Source organism: Phalacrocorax aristotelis, chromosome 10, assembly GCF_949628215.1.
Source record: "Phalacrocorax aristotelis chromosome 10, bGulAri2.1, whole genome shotgun sequence".
Lineage (NCBI taxonomy): Eukaryota > Metazoa > Chordata > Aves > Suliformes > Phalacrocoracidae > Phalacrocorax > Phalacrocorax aristotelis.
Window position 1 is genome coordinate 23,056,679 of NC_134285.1, and position 22,312 is coordinate 23,078,990.

Below are 22,312 nucleotides of genomic sequence, written 5' to 3' on the forward strand. Positions count from 1 at the left end.
ACAGCAGAAGAGCAAGGGGAAAGAATCTTGGGTTCCAGGCTCAAGTTTCTTCTGTTTTGCAAATAGATAGGCATTTTGAGAAAGAAAAGGAAGGAAAATGAAAGTGAAACAAAGGAAACAGGAGAAAGAAGAAATGTGGAAAGAAAAAAGCTTAGGGACAATAATAATAATAGAAAACAGCACTCTTTCTGACTGGTCCCTCTGGATAGAGTAGGAAGGAAAATTGTTTCTGTCTCAGGAAAAACTGAGCCCAAAAAGTACTCTTACCAAGTCAGAATGAAAAGTCAAGTATGATATTTTGCAAGCTAGTAGTTTTAGAAATACTTGTATTTGGGTGAACTGCAATGTTTTATTTTGCTTTTCATGTTTTTTTCCATTCTTGATTCTTTTTCCTCAGGTAGCTTAACTCCGGAAACAAAAAAAACCACCACTAATCTGAAAAGTGCCTTTTCACTTAAAAAACTGTCAGCACAAAATGTTTCAACAGTTTCCAAAACTTTTCACAAAAAGTGTTCTCAATAAGAGTAAAGATCTGTCAGAATAGAACTCTCTCAATGAACAGGTTGCAAAATGTGAAAAAAAAAAATATTGTAAAAGATCTTTTATCTCCTGTGCCCGCCAATTCCTTAATTACTTGGTGAGTGCTGCTCCTGCTTGCTGACAAATGTGTGACTGCACACCTCTGTGGCTGTGTATGCCAGTGTTCTCCCCACCAGATATGCACACCTGCATTCGGAAAGTTGCACGCTTGCAGTTGAACAGAGGATTTTGCTTCTCAGGTACTCATAAGAAAGACCTACCCCTTGCTGCATCCAATATTCTGCTATCCCAGGTAATGACATTGTAGCTTTTACATAAACTGATGAAGTTGCCTCTAAAAACTAGTTCTCCTTCCACCCTGCTTTCACTAATGCTACAACCTACATTAATTTCTGTTTAGTTCATCTTAATGTCATTTTTTTAATTAGATATTCAAACAGCATGCTCATAAGTCATAGTATAATGAGAAGAAACGCAACATTTTTCCCAGTCTAAAAAAAGGCATTGCCCCCATTTAAGTGCTAGGTCTAGGGTTTCCATCATTTTAAGTTACCTCTCTAGCAACACATTGGCAATCAAAGGCAGAAGGACTGCAGTCCTACTCACGTTCATGTATATTTGAAGTGACTATAGACCATCCAGTTTTAGAGTAATGTCTTGCCATTATTTGGCTACCCACCCTACTGCAGAGTGCAGACATCCTGACTGCGCTGTAGATGTGATTAAAGGCATAGTTTCAGTACAGAACTCTGAGATTGCAGATTTCTTATAATGGGCCTTTTGGTCTGCGTGCTCCCTGTGAAGTACAAACATCCTTATCAGTTGTGCTGGAATAATAGACAGCGAAATCATATGGGTTTTTTTTATCGTCCTTTAAATCAAGATGAACTTGAATGCAGTTTGATCAAATTTTTAAAAGTTCACCCTGGCCCTGGTAGGGCAGGGTTTTGGAAGGTTTAAAAGTGAATTGTGACAGGCGGTGTTTTGCAACTTGACTTCGCGAAGTCGTTGCAGAGGAATAGCTGGGAATATTCACAGTAAATAATCAGAAGTTTAAATGTCATAAATGCTTGTATGAATATCTATTTTAGTGTATATTCTATGATTAACATAGAACATGTCCTTTTTTGTTAACTGTACTGAGGTTTCTGACTAATCCAGGTTACTCAGACTTTGCAAGCAGAAGCTGGATAGGGAACCCGTGCTTTCTATGGACAGGCCCAGTCGTCTGGTCAGTTATTTGAATAACGATAGGAGGAGGAGACCTTTATCTATCTTTCATCTATTCAAGAAGATTTCTTACCCCTGTAATGAATTATTCACAACAGAAATTAAAAATTGAGCGGTCTTTGTCCCTTGAAGCTACATGGGATATGCAATGTTATCTGGTCTATTTTCTAACAGTGCACATGATCTTAAAAGTGGCGATATAATTTCCTGGCAAAGCCAGATTTGCACATTACTACCTTAGATTAACCTCACTAACTTGATATTATCCTCTGCATGTATCATATCAGCGTCTGCCAGTTATTTATCCCTGAGGTGTTTATTGTTTTCCCCATCCTCTTTGCTAGCAGTAGAAGGATGCACAGGATTTTCTACAGCTCCCTAAGGTTAAAAACATCAATATTCCTTCTGCCAAAAAGGATATTTTCTCCAATTTATTTTTTTTAAGTTCAATTGCTGGCAAACACTATCCACTTCAACTGCCACGTATTCTATACAGTCTTTCTGTATTTCCTTTTCTGTGTGTTCAGGTAATGCCAAGAAACTAGCAGGAGAACAGGTGTTAGTTCTCTTCTGTGCTCCCTGCCCAGAGATACTCTCAACCAGGAACTCCTGCAGCGGTCAACTGAGGTATTTCTGTGCCTTGTTCTTTTGTCCTTGCAGAAGTTTCTTGTGCCCTTGGAGGATTCACTGCTCTCTGCTTTCTTTGTGTGAAGAGGTGTAGCAGTAGATCTGGAATTTGGAAAATATGTAATACCTTAAGGTCTCTTGCATGTTGCCGTATGACTTTTTTAGAGGGTGTGCATTATATATCAAATATATATAGGTAGATGCACACTCATATTTACACAGCCCGGGTTACACAGCAGAGAATTCATTTTCCCACCAGCATACATTGTAGCTCCATAGAAGTCAAGTGTCTAGGCAAACATAAACATCAAGGCACATGCAGACAGTCATCACCTCATTCAAAGGTAGATGTCTGCCAAGGTGGGTGGTGAATTTTGCTCCACTGCCTCCTCCCTTCCACTGATCTTGGGAGGCACTTAGATGATGAGGTTTTGATCCCTTTGCCTTTATAAGGCTAGCTTTGGGTGAGCTGGATCCCAAGAGGTTTCCTCATTTAGTAAACAATTTGAAGAACTCCACTTTTGGCTTTCATGGAAGCTAAGAAAACCTTTGTATGAGTGCTTGCAAAAACAGTGAGGGCCAGTGTTCCTCTGCTAGTGCCCTTAAGCTTCTCTCCCTGAACCCTCTGGGACAGGGTTACGGGTTCTGAAAGAGTTTGAAAATTAGGGCAGCTCTGATATTGCCATAATTTTTTAATTTATTATTTCTTCTCTCTCTTGAAAAGCTGCTGAGTTTCTTGACAGCTTAAATAAAGATTATCTCAGTAAATTATCATTACAAATATCAGCAAATATCTTACTCTCACACTGGTGTTTAGACAGCAATTGCAATCCCAGCATTGCCTGCTACAGAGGTAATGTGTCTAAGCTACCTTTCTGAGGAGGGGAATCATGGCATGGGCAAGGGGGAATCATACTGTAGTCTTTCTTAGACAGGACTGAATGCAGTGCTGTCTGCTGGATAAAATAAACTAAGGGAATACATCTTTCCTACTTCAAAAGCAAAGTTTTTCTTAGACCATCCTTCGGCCAAAGCTCATGTTGTATCAGCCATAAGGTCAGAGGATCCATAATCTCCTCCAAGTCAACAGGGATCAATAAAAAGATATTTTCTGCCATTAAAGATAGCCTTGTGTACAGCAAGGGCATGAACAGTTGTCAGCAAACTGGCCCTGTGAGACTACTTTACTGATGCTGCTTCAGGTTTCTTGAAACATGCAAGCCAGCATAATTATTACAGTAGAGAACTGGCATAGACCTTTCAGGATTACATAGTAAGAGCAGCAAGTCAAATACCATCTGCCTAATGTGATAAATTGTAAGTATTATTCCAAAGAGGTTTGCCTGAATCTCCTTAGCTGAGTGCATAGAGGCAGCCGCCAGTCGCTTTTATCTTCAGTCCCCTTCCCATTATCACTTCGTGGCCTTTTGGCTAAGATCAAGTGTAGTATCAGTTAAAGTCTTGACGTGTCCTCTCTTTGGGGACTCTATCCTGCCCTGGCATCAGGCTGGGCTCAGTGACCTCCTAGCTCTTTTCCATCTGTAACTACTATCATTCCCGCTCTTTAAGAGACCTGACAGCTTTTAGAGGTCAAGTCCTCTTTAACATGCCTTGCAGGTACAGCTGAGATGCATTGGCCTGAATTACTTCTGTTTCAAAAGGCAGGTGGGCCTCTACTTTATAGAGTGGGAGAAACTACAATGTAGCTGGTGGGCTTGGTTCTGTTATATTGAAGGCCAACAAAAAAACCATTTATCTGCAATAGGAAGTTTTTATATATATAGAGAGAGAGAGAGAGTGAGTTACTTTAGAGGAAATAGAAAACCAAAATTTTTTGGAAGAAGACAATATAGGTAATTCCTCTGGCTGCTTTGTACTCCTGCATCAGTCAGGTTCTGGGACTGGGCAAAAAACTGCCCCTACACAGGATGACCTTAAAATGCTGCGATGATAATACAGTGATAATATGGATGTATTTTTCTAGTTTTGGTAGTTGTAAACTTCCTAAATTGAAAGCTAAGTATCCACAAGGGACACACTAGCTGCCAGCCAGATTTAGTGTCTGAAGACCTTACCTAATCCTGCCTCAGGGATTATGTGGAGAAGTTGCATCAGTGTAATGACATGATGCGTTTGGTGGTGTTTTTTGCTTAAGTCACTCATAGGACAGGAAATCATATATATTATCTCTGGAAGAGACCATAAAATGATACAGTGGAACCTTGTGTTCCATTCTAGCATTCCTACAGCAAACCCTGTAACTACAGGGTATCTTCTAGTCTTTGTGCTGGGGGAGATAATTTTAAAACTCTGCCATTGTCTGTGCAGCTACCCTTTGTAGAGGAGGTGCATGGAGGGTATTGTGAATTTGCCTTCCATCTAGGGCAGACTGGCCAAGTACCCTCCAAAACTACTTTTGGGGCAGCACCAGCCAGCTCTGCATCCCTTGGTGTCAGAAGGGATGTAGGAGACTTCTGTTGCAGGAAACCTTTGGCAGGCTCCTGCGGAAAGGTAGCAGTGACTCCCAGAGTCTTAGTCTTTCAGCTGATTTTATCTCAAAGATCCATCTGGTCTAATGACACAAGTTGTGGGAGGTCAGGTTTTGTTCACTGTTTCTTGCTGCTATTTTTGGGATGCGATTTTTTCTGTTTTGGTTGGCTGAGCATGAAGAGAACGTTGCTGTGCTTTAGGGAATGCTGCAATTAGGTCCACTCAAAACAATCATGATTAATAATTATGACTGGTTTGTTGCTAAAAAAAGAAAAGGTAGAAATAAATAATAAAAGACAGTTACTTTGAAGGCAATCTCTGTCTGTCTCTGTGTCTCTTTGAAGAGCTTTGAACAGACCTAGGAGCATTTGGGCTATCCTTAGGGGACGGTGAAGCCCTCGCTTCCATATGTGGCAGTGAGCCTTGCTCCAGTGTAAGTAACCTGATGAGTTCCCTGACAGAAGAACCGCATTTACCAGTTGGTGACTCTTGTTTGGTAAACCCCAGATAACAGCAGCAGCTGGGCAAATCTCTACTGTGTTCTAAAAGTATTCTGTAAAAGTATACTGTGTTCAAAAGTATTTGAATCAATAATGGCAGGGAAGCCACTGAAACAGCTTTCCTGAAACAAATCAGCAAATAAACACTGAAGGTTTTCGGTCCAAGTGAAATCTGTTTACTGAGGATAGCTTCTTTCTGCCTGTGAGTACGTGGCCTCAGGCCTGCAATGTCTAACAGAAGCTGTTACTAACTGAAATCGCACTTCATTATCCCATTAGAAGCTGAACTGGAGAAGTGTCGTGCTAGCTGCTGGTCCTGTTTGCTAGCCTCTTGCTCCTCCTGATGTCACAAGCGGGGGATGTCTTCGTGTCAGGAAATAGCGCTGACCTGGGAAGCTGCTGCTTTGCCACTGCGGGCTTGCTGCAGAGCTGCAGACAGGCTGAGGTAAGCAACGGTGGCGAGAGTGGGCACGTGGAGCAGTGAGCCTCTGTCCTGGGAGGGCAGGGCACTGCTGGTGGCTTAGTGGAAGAAAACCATCTGTTTTCTTCAAGCTTCTGTAGAAATGGAATATACTGTGTAGTGAGGGCCTGGCAGTGTTGCTGTCAGTCTCCCACAGGCACCACAGCTCAGTACCTCGGTCCTGGCAGGACTCCTTCACCATGAACGGGCAGCCTGTTCAGGGGGTGGAGAAGGTGCAGCCTCTGCCTCTCTGTGCTTGTGGCAGCACCTCCACAGAATGTCTTTGGAGCTTTTCAAACCTCTCTTAGCATTTATATATATATATACACACACACATATTAAATATATATATATCTCTCTTCAGTTCACTTTTGACTTTGTTTCAAGAAGGCCAATGGTATCCTGGGGGTACATAAAAAGGAGCGTGGCCAGCAGGTCGGGGGAGGTTATCCTCCCCTTTTACTCTGCCCTAGTGAGACCACATCTGGAGTGCTGTGTTCAGTTATGGGCCTCCCCAGTTCAAGAAGGACAGGGAACTGCTCGAGCAAGTCCAGCAGAGACCTACCGAGATGATCAGGGGACTGGAGCATCTCTCTTATGAGGAAAGGCTGAGAAACCTGGGTTTGTTCAGCCTGGAAAAGAGAAGACTGAGGGAGGGGGTGTCTTACCAATGCTTATAAATATCTGAAGGGCAGGTGTCAAGAGGATGGGGCTGGACTCTTTTCAGTGGTGCCCAACGACAGGATAAGGGGCAATGGGCACAAGTTGGAACACAGGAAATTCCAGATAAACATGACGAAAAACTCCTTTACTGTGAGGGTGACAGAGCAGTGGAACAGGCTGCCCAGAGACATTGTGGGGTCTCCTTCCCTGGAGACATTCAAAACCTGACTGGACGCTGTCCTGTGCCCCCTGCTCTAGGTGTGCCTGCTCAAGCAGGGGGGTTGGACAAGGTGATCTGCAGAGGTCCCTTCCAGCCCCTGCCATTCTGTGATAGGAGCTGAAAAACTCGTTCAGCTGGCCCAAGTTTATGTGAAAGTGTCTATGTTACAGCCACCTCTTAAAGTAATGAATTCTCATATCCTATAATCAGAAGGTTTTCTTCCCTCTTCTTAATTTTTCTGGAGAGGTAACTCATGTTTCTGAGTTTACTAAGGAACTTGATTCCACATTCCCGAAGGAGCAATCCATTAGTGAGTGTGCTGGGTTTGTACATAAAAATCTCCTCTTCATCTAACCTCACTATGAAGTTGTTAAATGAGTCTTGCATGCTGCTACAAAACATCCAACTCCAAAAAGGTCTTCTGATGTGTAAGAGCAAATGTCTGATTTTAAGCAAATCAAAAATTTGGGGACTACAAAAGATGTGGTTCAAATGCTTTCAGTCATCAATTTCTTCTATGAAATTTTGAAAGGAAAATTTTGGTGTGCTTACTAAAAGAAGTATCTTTCAATAGTCCTGCACACTTGTGTGTACAAATCAGAGGCATAAGGGCATGTTTTTCTGACAGTTCTGTCAGAAAAGCCAGTGTCAGTCCCTGAGTTTTGGGATACTGACAATGATTCTGAGTAGAAATGTTTGCATTTTCTTAATCCTCCTAATGCAGAAGTGTTTCATAGAGACTGTTGCTTGAGGTAAAATTCTTCCTCTAACAACTGAGGTCTTGTACCAGACTAATGTGTCCTGGTTTTAGATAAAGACAACCATGTTACTGGTTTTTCTTCCATTTTGTTCCTCTGTTGAGATTTATTGCCTGCCATCTATAGCATTTGTAACCTGCAATTAAGGCTTCTATTTTGAATACCTAACGCATAAGCAGAAATTCTCGTAATTTACTATTTGGATATGTCTTTCAAACCATAGCAGAAAAAGAAAATGTTTCAGCTCTAAAAGCATTTAAAGCTAGAGAAAGTTTATGGTGACCTAATGTTACATGTATAAACCGTAATTTTATTAAATACTTTTCTATCAGTTTGAAGAGTTCCCCAGCATAAAGTCTGTCTGATAGGCTGATGATTGGGGTTTTTTAAGCAGAATTGCTTGAGCATTTAGAGCAAGAAAAGTTTAATATTTGTAAAATTAACTGTTTGTTATCTAGACCTGCCTGTTTTTAAATGCTAAGTTGGCTTTGTGAAATAGAGACTGATTGGACATTCATCTCTGGTCTGGAATGAATATCGGAGCGTCCATGAGCTGTATCCCCTAGAAGGACAACTGACCCAGCCTGTGCACTGCTCCCCAGGCCCCTCTCTCCCCAGGGCCACCCAGGAGCAGCAGGCAGTTGGCAGGGCTTTACTGGTGCCTATCTACTGGGAGGCTTGTGTTTTGGGGGAACATCTGGCTGCTGTACATGTGATGAACCCCAGTTCTGTGTGTCTGCTCTATGCTCAGTAGCATGGCAGGGAAGGGGCTGTGAGGACTTCAGAGAGTAGCTAAGGTGGCCAAGAGTGTGGGAGATTTGGGTACTACTGGGATAGACCTTTAATCATGCTAAAGGCCTGACAGACTAAAGGATGGGCAAGAGAAAGCCCTCCCCCAGTCCAGCCAAAGGGAAGAGAGCCTAACTGACGGTCATCCAAAGAACTAGACTGGGCTGTATGTTTGAGCCTTGGTTATTAGTGTTATGTAAAGGAAGGAGGTAATTAAAAGAAAGAAATGCTGTTGTCCCCCCAAACACCTTTCAGATTAAATCACTGTTGGCTAACAGGAAAGCTGGAAGTTCTGTTCCACTAGAGATGGGGGAGTGGAATGAAAGTCCATGTGTATTTTTAGCATCCCTTGTAATCATGTCACCTTTTGAAATGAAAGCATCAGTGCATTAGAGCGGAGGAACTGGGGAGAGGACATGATCTACCAAGAGAAATGTCATGCTCAGAGTGGATTGGCTGAGTCACACATTGAGTGATATTGGCACTGGCCAGGGCAGACCCATCTCCTCCCTGCTGCATGCTTCCTCCCCTGCCCAGCTCCTCACTTCCATTCGCCTTCCTCCTTCATGCATCTCTGCTGGCTGTCTCCTCACGCATTTCTACCTGGGTGATTCTACCCTCCAAACTATATCCAGCCAGAATAAAACCTGGCACGTGCAAGATGCTTTGGGGTGTTCACCGAGAGTCCTGCCCAGAGGGTAGGCAGCCTTGGCAAGGTGACATCATGTGCCTTAATGGAAGCTACTTAGCAATGCCTTTTTTCTTTTTTTGTCTAAGAAGAAAGCAGATCTAACACAAGGAAGAGAAGAGGGCATCTGTTCAACAATGAATGTTTATTTGCTGTTCACCTCTGAAATGCCAATGAGCATTTGTGCTGTCTAGTTTGAAGTCACTTTTGGCGTTGGCGAAATTACTGATGCTGCTCTTGAAAGAAATTGTCCCTTATTTTCTAAGGAGGTAGAAAAGGTCTGTCACAGCCTCCCGCTGTAATCAGGGATAGATCGTTGTTGTGGTTTAACCCCAGCCAGCAACTCAGCCCCACACAGCTGCTTGCTCAATCTCCCCCTACCCCAGTGGGAGGGGAGAGAGAATCAGAAGAGTAAAAGTGAGAAAACTCATGGGTTGAGATAAGAAGAGTTTATCAGTTTACAAGGGCAAGTGCAGGATTTTTCACCTGGGGCACGGCCACCCTGGGTGTACATACAGACCGGGGAATGACAGGCTGGAGGGCAGCTCTGCAGTGGGGGACCTGGGGGTCTGGTCCATGGCAAGCTGAACGTGAGCCAACAGTGTGTCCTGGCAGCCAAGAGGGACAGCCGTGTCCTGGGGTACATCAAGCACTGCATTGCAGCCAGTTGAGGGAGGTGGTTGTCCCGCTCTGCTCTGCACTGGTGCGGCCTCATCCTGAATGCTGTGTGCAGTTTTGGGCGCCACAGTACATTAAGGGTACAAAGCTGCTAGAGTGTCCAGAGAAGGGCCATGATGTTGGTGAAGGGTTTAGAGGGGAAGCCATACAAGGAGCAGCTAAAGTCACTTGGTTTGTTCAGCCTGGAGAAGAGGAGCCTGAGGGGAGACCTCATGGTGCTCTGCAGCTTCCTCTCAAGGGGAGGAGGAGGGGCAGGCGCTGATCTCTTCTCTCTGGTGACCAACGATAGGACCCGAGGGAATGGCAGGAAGATGCGCCGGGGAGGTTTAGCCTGGGTATTAGGAAAAGGCTCTTCACCCAGAGGGTGCTGGCACCCTGGAACAGGCTCCCCAGGGAGGTAGTCACGGCACCAAGCCTGATGATATTCAAGAAGCACTTGGACAACAGCCTCAGAGACATGGTGTGAATTTGGGGTGTCCTGTGAAGGAACAGGAGTTGGACTCTATGATCCTTGTGGGTCCCTTCCAACTCAGGACATTCTATGATTTTGTGATAATTAAAATAAAGTAAAATAGTAGTAATAATAATAAAGAACATACAAAGCATGATGCAGTTGCTCACCAATTGCTGACCGATGCCCCAGCCAGTCCCCAAGCAGCAGTCACTGCTGCCTATTTATTCCCACCCTTTGCCTAGCCTTCATAGGCTGGTAGAAAGGCAAAAACTAGTTTCTCTGCCCAGAGCAATGATTCTCTGCAGTGGATAAATTCCTTGGTGCTGTTAGCATGCAGCTCAAACCATTAGAGGTCACTTGTAGCTGTGCCCCCCGGCTCAGCTCCGGCAGGGGCACGCGGGCAGCAGCTGGTTTGCACTAGTTATTCAGCACACCACTCAGTGCACAGTGGAACGTTTTCACCCTGGCAGGTAGAGCAGCAGGGGAAATACACTTGCTTGAGGAGGGTTGACTGCCGCATGCCAGGCCATTCAGTGGAGCTCTCTGTGCCTTGGTGAAGGTGCCATCTGTGTCTCAGGTGACCTTCCTTACCAAACAAGGTGGATGTGTAATTAGTGCTGTAATCTTTTAAACAGATTCTGTTGTCCAGGAGCCTCCTTTATGTGCCCCAAAGTGGTGGACAACCCTGACTTTTTTCCCCTTTCTCCCTCCGCTTCTTCCCTTGAGCGTTATATTAAATTCATTCTCCATTGTACTGGCACTAGCAGAAGTGTGATGTTTCTTCAATGTGCCAAGACTTTGATCTCATGTTTACGCTACCTCCTGCTACGTGACAGCCACATATAAGATTAATTAAGCCACGGTGCTGGCTTTCCCATCTGACTTGTGTATCTTCACTTGATACACAGCTTCGTGACTTGACTGAAGGCAGAAATGGAAAACTTCATGCTAAGAGTGTTGGTGCTCCTTCTGAGAGCAGCAAGCCCACAAGTGCAACAAGCACACATCAGTGAAGGATGCTGACCTGGGCTGGAAGACAGCCTGGTCCCCCAGCCACCGTGCTGCCTCTGGAGCTCCCGAGACAAGATGTGTGCTCTGTCCCTGTCTCCCGGAGCTAGGTGACACTCCTTTGTCACCTGAGAAGGCTGCAGGTTCAGAGGCAGCCACAGGCAGGCTGCCTGCCCAGCATTGCTCACTACCTTTTTTTGTTTTTTAAGCCTGATTGGAGATAAGGAAATTTTTCAAAGAATAAATGTGGCTTTAATAGATTAACTTTTTTTTGCCAGGCAACAGACACATTCAAAGGCTCAGTGTAGATCTGACCCCCCCCCCCAGCTTCTTTTTTTCACCTTACCCAGTTGTTAATGATGACAATTTCTATTTGCACAGCACTCACCTAAGCATCTCCAGATATTTTTCTAAAGGTGGATGTCTATTTTTAACCTAATTTTATAGAGGGTGAAACTAAGAAGTAGACAGGTTTGTGCAACAAACTCCTTGCAGCACAGCTGTGCCAGGGTGAGAAGAGGTGAGCTGGTGGGCTGCTGGAGCCATGCTGGCAGATGGAGAGATGCAGAGCTGCCAGGGAGGCTTTAGGGCTGCCTGCTACAGTGTGTGGATGGGGCCAGGCAGCCCTCCTCAGCCTGCATCTGTCCCCCATCTACCTTTCCTCCAGTATAAGTGGGTTATTCTCATCTAAAGTTGCTCTCCCAGTGACTTGGGATTGTTGTACACATCCATGTGTGTGCACACCAGTATGGTACTGTGCTAAAGCATCCCCAATGCTGCCTGAGCGAGGCCTCTCCAGCTCCCCAGCAAGTCTTGGCTGAGGTAAGGAGCAGCCCTGCATACACATAAGCATTTGCTTTAGGGACTCACCCATCAGTTAAAGTGGAATTACATGCTTAACTTACTAAATTAGCCTAGGCTTCACTTAAGTATGTAATTAAGAATTATGTAGTCAAAAGATAACTATTTACAGGGCTGGGGCTTGATGTCCTGCTTCCATTTCCCTACCAAATTACTTATTCTCTTGTCTTGTTCTGCCTGGGTAATGTTTCCAGCCACTGGGATCAAAAATAACCAAGACAGGAGGAGTGGCAGAGCATACAGACCCATAGGAACACTTCATTGCTCTGGGAAGCCATCTCAAAATATGGGAGCATTTCAGAGGTCCAAATATATCTGGATAAGCCTATTTAAATGTTGCACAGGGGAAAATCCTGGCTTTCCTTCAACCCCAAGCCTTTCTTCAAGGGATCCTTCCCTCCATGGGTGAGTTGGGAAGCAGTCAGCCGTGGTCATTCTGAGCCCAGCTGCCAGTGGGACCGTGTCCCAGAACCATCCCCCGCCAAGGACTGCTTGGTGTTTAGCAAGCTCAGCGTTGCAGACTGACGTCCTCACCTACCTTCCCTGGCAGTGGTTTCTCCAGGTTGAATCACAGAATCACAGGTTGGAAGGGACCTCAGGGATCATCTAGTCCAACCTTTCTAGGAAGAGCACAGTCTAGACAAGATGGCCCAGCACCCTGTCCAGACAACTCTTGAAGGTGTCCAACGTGGCCGAGTCAACCACTTCCCTGGGGAGATTATTCCAGTGGTTGACTGTCCTCACTGTGAAAAAGTTCCCTCTGGTGTCCAATCAGAATCTCCCCAAGAGCAGCTTGTGTCCATTCTCCCTTGTCCTCTCCATGTGACTCCTTGTAAAAAGGGAGTCTCCATCTTCTTTGTAGCTACCCCTTAAGTACTGGTACATGGTGATGAGATCCCCTCTGAGCCTCCTTTTCTCAAGGCTGAACAAACCCTGCTCCCCCAGCCTGTCCTTGTACGGCAGCTTCCCAGTCCTTTGATCATCTTGGTGGCCCTTCTCTGGACCCCTTCCAGCCTGTCCACACTCTTTTCGTATAGTGGGGACCAGAACTGTACACAGCACTCCAGGTGTGGCCTGACAAGCGCTGAGTAGAGCGGGATAATGACTTCTTTATCTCTGCTGGTGATGCCCTTTTTGATGCAACCCAGCATCCTATTGGTCATCTTGGCCGCAGCAGCACCCTGTTGGCTCATGTTGAGCTTCCTGTCCACCAGGACCCCCAGGACCCTTTCCACAGAGCTGCCCTCCAGCCAGGTGGATCCCAGTCTGTGCTGCACTCCTGGATTATGTTTTCCCAGGTGTGTGACCTTACACTTCTCCTTGTTGAACTTCATAAGGCTCTTGCTGGCCCACTCTTCCAGCCTATCCAGATCTCCCTGCAGAGCAGCTCTCCCTTCTGGAGTGTCTACTTCCCCACTCAATTTGGTGTCAGCCACAAACTTCATCAGGCTACACTTGATGCCGTTATCCAGATCACTTATGAAGACGTTGAATAACATTGGGCCCAATATTGATCCCTGGGGGACTCCACTAGTGACAGGTTGCCACTTGGAAAAGGAGCTATTTACCACCACCCTTTGGGTGCTGCCTGCCAGCCAGTTCCCCACCCACTGCACAGACCACTTGTCTAGGCCATAACGCATTAATTTCTCCAGGAGGAGACTGTGGGGGGCCGTATCAAAGGCCTTGGAGAAGTCCAGGTAGACAGTGTCCACTGCCCATCCCATGTCAGCCAGGCAAGTCACTTTGCCATAGAAGGCCACCAGGTTTGTCAAGCACGATCTGCCTTTAGTGAAGCCATGTTGGCTTTTCCCAGTCACGTGCTTCATTTGACTTGTGATGGCCCCCAGGAGGATTCGTTCCATAACTCTCCCAGGGATTGAAGTAAGGCTGATGGGCCTATAGTTACCCGGATCCTCCCTCGAGCCCTTCTTGTAGATAGGGGTAACATTTGCCTTCCTCCAGTCCTCTGGGACATCCCCCGTTCTCCACGACTTCTCGAAGATGATGGAGAATGGCCCTGCGATGATGTCAGCCAGCTCTCTCAACACCCTCGGGTGGATGGTGTCAGGGCCCATTGGTTTGTAGGCGTCAGGCTCCTGTAGTAACTCATATACTAACTCTTCCTTCACTGATGGTGGGTCGGTGTTTGGATCAATCAGCAATTTTGTTCCCAAAGCCTGGGACCCTACGGTGCTGGTAAAGATAGAAGTGGAGAAGGTGTTGTTGAAGACCTCTGCCTTTTCTGCATCATTGCTGATTGATTCTGCTTTTCTGTTTAACAGTGGGCCTATGTTTTCCTTCTTTTTCTCCTTATGGTTGACATGCCTGAAGAACCCTTTCTTGTTATTTTTCTCATCTACAGCCAGTTTCAACTAGAGTTGGGCTTTTGCTTTTCTAACTGCATCTCTGCACACTCTGGCAATGCCCTTGTAGCTCTCAATGGATAATCCTCCACTTCTCCATCTCTGGTATGCTTCCCTTTTGGGTTTGAGTAGACCCAGGAGGTCATGGTTGAGCCAAGGGGGCCTCTTGCTCTGCTTACTTCCCTTTCCTTTGTAGGGGATAAATTGGCTTTGTGCTTCCAATAGAGAGTTCTTGAAGAATTCCCAGCACTCACTAGCTCCTTTGTCTTCCATGGAAGCTTCCCATGGAATCCCTCCCAACTAAGCCCTGAGTGAACTGAAGTTTGCTCTTCTAAAATCCAGAACCCTTGTCTTAGAGCTGACCTTCAGCACACTCAGCAGGATCCCGAACTCCACAATATTGTGGTCACCGCAGCCAAGGCTGTCACTAACTGAGATGTTACAAAGCAGGTTTTATCGGTTTGTGAACAGCAAGTCCAGCAGCGCCTCATTCCTGGTTGGCACATCTAACATTTGTATCAGGAAACAGTCCTCTCTGCATTCCAGGAACTTGGTGGATGACATGTGAGCTGCCATATTGTTCTTCCAGCAGGTGTCTGGGTAGTTGAAGTCACCCATCAGGACCAGGTTCTGTTGGCCAGAAGCTTGCTTTTAGTGCCCCAAGTATCACTTTGTCAGCATCGTCATTGTGGTTAGGAGGTCGATAGCAGAAGCCCACTGTGAGGAGATGCCCCTTTGACTTTAACCCAGAGGCACTCAATAGAGCAGTCGCAATCACCACGGTTGACTTTGATACGTTCAAGGTTTTCCTTAATGTAGAGTGCAACTCCTCCACCTCTTCTACCCTGCCTGTCCTTACGAAAGAGCCTGTACCCGTCCATTGCGATCCCCCAGTCATTTGAGGTGTCCCACCATGTTTCAGTTACTCCTATGATGTCGTACCCTTCTGGGTGGGCACGGAGCTCCAGCTCCTCCTGTTTGTTTCCTAGACTGCGTGCATTCGTATACATACACTTGAGGTGATTACTCTTCTGTTTCACCTCTTGGGAGACAGCTAAGGAACCTTTATCACCACACTGCTTGGCCTGACTTACCCCCCTGTTGGACGTGCTGGTGTGAGCGTTTTCGCAACGGATCCCACCCCCCAAGTCATTCAGTTTAAAGCTCGCCTCCCCAAGTTAGCCAGCCTACTGCTGAAGATTCCCTTACCCCTTTTAGACAGATGGATTCCATCCCTCCCTAGTATGTTGTAGTCATTGAAGAACACCCCATTGTCATAAAAGCCAAACCCCTCGTGGTGGCATCAGCCACGTAGCCAGGAGTTGATATACATTATGCTATCAGTGTCCTGGAAGGTCAGCACTGGGGCAACTCAAGCTGCCCCTCCCTTATGGTTAAACCAATATTGAAGGCTACAAATTAAGAGGGTGACCACAGCCTTCCACTGGAGACGCCCATCTGCAGAATGGGGCCAGGAAGATAATTTTGCTCAGATATCCAGACTGCAGCAGGCAGGGAGCTCCTGAGCAGGAAGGGGTCTGAACCGATAACGGCAGCAGGCGATGCCCCATGTCTGTCAGTTCCCAGTTGTTGCTGCTTCCCAAATAGTGTTCTTCAGAAGGAGAAGTCACCTTGTCCCCATGTGATTTTGGCAAGCTTTGGCTTCGGCACGAGGGCAGCCAGAAGAAATATGTATTGCCTCCTAAGGGGTGCTATGTAACCATCCTTTCTTGTCACCCCTCTCGTATTTCTCATTATGTCTACATGACTCATACTTGTAAAGGCGTGGAATGCAGGTTAAGGAGCTAAAGCCCATTTCATGTTTGTGTGACTTTTAAATACAAGAGGTGGGTTTAAGGGTAGTTTATCCTTTTCTTCTAATAATTCACACTACCTTTTCAGGGCCAATTTGCCAAGGCTCAGAGAAGGCGATTTCACTTTTCCACGTGCCCACTCTCTTTTTCTTGAAATTTTATTTTATTTTATTTTATTTTATTTTATTTTATTTTATTTTATTTTATTTTATTTTATTTTATTTTATTTTATTTTATTTTATTTTATTTTATTATTTTATAGGTCTGTTTTCTCAGTGTGCCTTTCTCCCTTGCCCAGACTGGGCCTGACCCTTTGTGGTGCCTCTTGTACCACCATCTTTCCCTCTGGGGTGTTATTGCAGGTTGGATATGTTGGTAGGCCAGAACCACTGCATGGACCCATTCCCATGGCCAGTTCTTCCTCTGCCCATATTGCAGGGACAGAATGATGTGCAACTACCTGAGCAGAGCTGTAAGAGATGGCATCTTGTGCATGCACTGTGCAAAGAAACCACAGATGTCATTCAGGAGTCCTCTCTTCTGATGTCAACCTCATCACAAAATCTTGGAAGTCAGCTGTACATCCTCCAGGCTGTCTTCTTGTGCAAGCCACACCATCTAAACCCATTGAGTAATCCCTGCCTCAGGCCTAAAAGTTCTGCTTGAAATAGAGCAGATCGGTTAAAAATACTAGCTATTAATTTTAAAACCTTAAGTTATCAGAAACTAGCCATGTTCCAGATCACATTGTACCAGTGCCTAGTTGCTCCCACAACTCAACACTTGGGGCCTGACTTTATCCAGGTCCTGGTTCCTGCCCAACCTCACTTCTCTGTCAAGGTACTTCCAGATCTAAAATCCCATGGTGCCTTAAGAGCCTTCTCCTAGCCAAGTCCAGTGATGCTGATTTCCCTTTATCTGCAGAAACATATCCCTCAGTGCAATTTGGATATTGCATTCTTCAGCTCCCCTCCTAAAGTAGTGGCATGGCTATCACTAATGCAGTCTTTGCTGTGCTCCTCCAGACCACTTCATTTCTGTTGTGGGTGGAGTGACTCTGGGTAGTTTGTGTAGTTTTGCAAAGATTTTCTTTGATCCTTGGGAGAAGATGAACTGCGTTGTGGCTGGTACACACCCTTGCTTTCTACAGCAATGAGCTGGTCACGGTTTATTTTCTCTCTAGTAAAGCGCAAACCAGCTTGGACAATATTTTAATGGTGTCACCCACAATATGTCTAGTATTTAAGGAGAACTGAACTGCTTACCTAAAAAGACGCCTCTGGAGCAGGCACTCACTCCAGCCTACAAAATGAGCACTACCTTCTGTGCCCTTGGATTAATCTGGCTCTCAGAGTAAGCCTAAAAATGCTATTTCCACTATTCAGACAGAGGATCTCCTGTCTACACTGAGTAATTTCCACTTCTTTTTTTTTTTCACTCCAGAGATCCCAGTGACAAACTCTGTGCTGCTTCACTGTTATTGTTCAATTCATCCTGCACACTCAGTTCAGTTTTCCACAGCTTTTAGCAGCCCTCTTATTTGAACACAGCTTCATCCCTTCCTGTCTAACTCCTCTCTCTGGAATAAGCCATGGAAATGCAGGTGGGATGGGTGGGGGGTGTGTGCATCTTTGAAGAGAAGCAGCTCTTTCCAAATTCCTGCCCATCACGCAGTTGTTCAGCAGCTGAACCCTCTACCATAGCCATTCAGGTTTTTTACAGAGGCGCCTCCTCGTCTCTGATCTTCTGATAGCAAATGTCTCCTTTAATGTCCTACATCAAGGCTGCTGCCTTGCCTCCTATCCCATTTGCTCCTCTTTTTAATGCTGTGCCAAGTGTATTAATGTCAGGCAGTGCTGCCCTGGACCCCTTGGTTTAACTCCCAATGCAAAACCGTCCCTTCAGCCACCTGGCCAGAGCTTTGCTGGATCAGCTCCTTCCTGGACCCACATGTGAGCTGTGGCAATGTCACCATCTGGACCACGGCCGTGTATTGTCCTGTTTATTCTTCTCAGGGATCCAGAAGGCTGGACTGACTTGTGGCCCAGCTGTCTCTGCTGAGCCCATCCTGCTGCCCTCTGTTGAGAAATGCCCGTGGTCCAGCCCTGGCGTTTGGGACTGGAAGGAGAAGGAAGGGGACCCATGGAGTAGAATATCAGTTGTATGCAGACATGGCTGCATTATCAGAGCCTGGCGATGAAGGCCGTGCTGCTGACCACAGTGCCCAGCTGCTTTGGGAGCACATGCCACCTCCTCCTTCAAGCTTTGTGGGGTCTTTGTGGTCTGCTGTCTCCCATTCATATGGTCACATGCAAGCTTTATCCTCAGTCTAAATATACTGCAAACCCATTGAAAACCAAGATCAGGCTGACAGAGAGACAGACAGGCTATAATGGCAGTGGAGGAGAGTGGGGGAAGGTGCAAGTTATATTACAGGTGACTGTAATTAGGGATTATCTTCCTATTTATCCTGGTGTAGCTGTGCACGAGCCAGTTGGACTGTGCTGTACGTACCCTGATGTAACTGGATTTTGCTCTGGTGTTAGTAGGAGCGTTGCCCCATTGCAACACAGAGGGACAGGCTCCTCATCATCCACACCTGTAGTGTTTAGGAAGGGTTTATCCAACCTGACTGATGACCCCCAGCATACCGCTGATGCCCAAGTTAATAAGGCAAGGGAGGATCTGGTCACTCTGCATTACCGACAGCCGCCCTGGGCAGCCAGAGTACCGCACAGTGTGACAGCTCTAGCTTAGCTGGCAATGAGTCACCCTGAGTGTCTGACTTCTTGAAAAATCCTGGAAAAAATTGGGCAGTTAAATGTCAGCCAATGGGGAAAATTTTCAGCTGGGGTAAGTTAAAGTAGCTCCACAGCTGTCAGGGACACTTGGCCACCAACCACCCACCTTGAGACCTGGCTGTTTCAATAGCTCTTAACAGCAATAAATTTGCTGGGGTGAGGCTGATGAGGTGGTCCACAGTTTTTAAGGGAAGCCTGAGCTACTGGTACAGTTTTCGCTCTCCTGAGGCCTTAGGTTTTGTGTTATTGCTGAGGCCAGGTAGGTAAAGAAAGAGGCTCTGTCTTCCCCTGTTTCTCAGGAATTTTGGTAAAGCAGCAGCTGAGAAGATGCCTCAATTTCTGCCTAATCTGTGGCTCTTTCCAGCTCCTCAGCTGTCTCTTTAGTCACTTTAAAAGCTGATGTGAATTATTGATCTCATTTAGCCTCTGTATATCTTGACTGATTCTTTATTTGGAAATCGGAGTCTTGAGATGCAAAGGAAAAGCAACGCTCATCTCATGGGCTGGAACAAAAACGTGCTTTAGTGTATCTGAAATCTATAAGGTGGCTCTGTGTTTCCATGGGTTGTGCTGAAATACTGAGTCCCTGGTGGGGGGGGCGACAGTGACCCACTTCTGTGCTATGGAGAGGACTCTGGTCTCCTGGTCCTCTAGTGAGAATCTTTTTGATACCACCCTTGTGTGCATTTCTCCAGCTTACCTGAACTCACAGCTCTGGGGAACAGTGGTTCCTGCTCAGGAGGAAAGCTGCATCCAGCATTTGCCTCTGCACAGGCAGCTCTTGCCCTCTAGGGGAGGTCATGGTGGTCCTGAGGTGTAAGAGACAGACCTAACTCTTCATTTCCAGTTAGTGTTGCACAAGCTTCCCTCAGAGCTGCAGCTGTCATTTTAGGTCTTATAAGCAGTCTTGGTGGTCAGTCCTAAGAAAAAGCTCAGTAAAGAATATGGTTGACTCTTTAACCCTAGGAGTGGTGAGAGCCACCTCTTCCAACAGTAGGATAAGTTTCAGATGACCCACCTGCAGGAAACAAAAAAAAAAGAAAACTAGTTCTTAATTCTGGACACTTCTTGACCTACTTCCCAGCCGTGTTCCTTCCCCACCACTACCCATTGCCTGTGAGAGCACAAGTTTTGGAAGGAAAATTGCTGTGACTGTTAATAGTTAAATGCAATTTTGTTTATTGGATGTTTTAGGAAACAAAGAACAGCTAAGTGCACAGACAAGACTGCTGCATCCAAGTGATTTACTGCTCTGCCTTTTATAGCTCTTGATTACATCAGGTTGCTGCATCAATATCTTGTCTGTTACAGTCCAGCCTGATGGGCCAGCAAGGCAAGGAATATTATTGCTGGGTGGTTTTCCAGGTGATGTGGCAACTAAAATAGTTTTCTGGGGATGTAGTGCAGATCCCCCAAAGCTGGGAAGCAATTTAAACTCATGTATGTTCAGATGCTTGTCCAGCCCATAGATCTAAAATAAAAATACACTGTTTTCATAAAATAGCCAGGGTATTTTGCTTAGGGCTGGCTGGCTGTACTTGAGCAAAAACCTTGCCTGACTATTTCACTGCATCTGTCTTTGATTCACGCTGTAATCTAGGAGTGCAAGTAGCTGTCTGTATCAACAGACAAGTGAGGGCTGTAAATCAGGGTCTGGACTTCAAAACCTCTAGGATATGAAGCTGTCTGAGTCCATTTCAGAGAGAGGCACCAGTAGCAATGCCCTTCTCCAGGCTGGGATTCACAGGCTTCATCTCCTTCGAAATATCAGCAGGGTAGGAGCCAGGACTTAGTGCCCCAGTGCCCCAACAGAGTTTGGCTTTGCACCTGCAAATCTTGTAGCTCTTCTGGAAGAGTGTCCTCCTGTCTGCCTAACAGCTGAGGAAGTGTGATTTGGCTTTGAGGACCCAGCAAAGCCCACAACAGGAACAGATTTCCAATGTCCTGACAGCTCCTGCAAGGCCAGACCTGAAGCCAAAGGAAATTTCACCATGTATTAGAAAATCTACCCCTGCCCTGTTGTGGTCCCCCTCCATTCTCCATCCCCTTTAGCAGGCAAACCAGCTTTTCCTGTAGGATGCAGAAGGTGGCAGAGTGAAGGGTAACTAAGGTTGTGTGCTCAACGTATGTGCTGGTTTTGGCTGCGATAGAGTTAATTTTCTTCATAGTATCTAGTATGGTGCTATGTTTTGGATTTATGCTGAAAAGAGGTGTTTTTATTATTGCTGAGCAGTGCTTACACAGCGTCAAGGCCTTTTCTTCTTCTCACCCCACCCACCCCACCAGCGAGGAGGCTGGGGGTACACAGGGAATTGGGAGGGGACACGGCTGGGACAGCTGACCCCAACTGGCCCAAGGGATATCCCCTACCATATGACATCATGGACAGCACGTAGAGCTGAGGGAAGAAGAAGGAAGGGGGGGACGTTCAAAGTGACAGCGTTTGTCTTCCCAAGTAACAGTTACGCGTGATGGAGCCCTGCTTTCCTGCAGATGGCTGAGCACCTGCCTGCCCATGCAAAGCACTGAATGAACTCCTTGTTTTTCTTTGCTTGCGTGCGTGGCTTTTGCTTTACTATTAAACTGCCTTTGTCTCAACCCACCAGTGTTCTCACTTTTACTCTTCCGATTCTCTCTCATCCCACCGTGGCAGAGCGCGGCTGCGTGGGACTTAGTTGCTGGCTGGGGTTAAACCACAGCATGTTACCTCTGCCATGACACAGAGCAGCTGGGACAGGGAGGAAAGGAGAGGGCAAGGGGGTCCATGCATTTTGAGAGTGTTTTCCTCACAGTAGAGAGGAAAAGTGGGGCTAGAAAAGCAAATGCTAAAACAGTTCATTGATCTCTTGGTGAAAGAGGCGAGAGACCTCTTAAGAGAGGTCTCTAGTCAACACAGAGTAGGGGAGGCTGGGAGAGGAGAAGGAGACTCCCTGGTGAAAACCATTTTCATCAGTAGTTCAATTTCCTACTGTAGCCAGAGCTTGTGCCTCATTCGTGTACATCTCTAAATCAGATACACTTCATACTCCTGTTCTTCAGCTACGCACCAGACACAACAAGTGATGGCAGGAAATTGAATACAGGACTGCATGGCTGCAGCTGTAGGGATGTGATGGCATTAGCAATCCAACCAAGTGTCTCTTTCTGGTGGCTCCAGAACTCACCGAAATACGGTATAGACCCTGACATCCAATTTCCTGCTCTCCTTTATCTTGGGTGTACACATCAGTCAGTGCGACCGCCTGCCATTATCAGGTGATCCATCATATTAAAACAAGAGGGAAGGAAAAACCACAGCAAAAAGGAAAATTAATGCTTTGCAGTCTTTGAAGTACTTCCCCTTTTATCCTAGCCCATAAAACTTT

General features: G+C 46.0%; 1 pseudogene; it reads left to right on the forward strand.

Moving 5' to 3' along the window:
• The first annotated feature begins 3,808 nt into the window (after positions 1–3,808).
• Positions 3,809–3,923, forward strand: LOC142062976 (U2 spliceosomal RNA; annotated as a pseudogene).
• Positions 3,924–22,312: the final 18,389 nt, after the last annotated feature.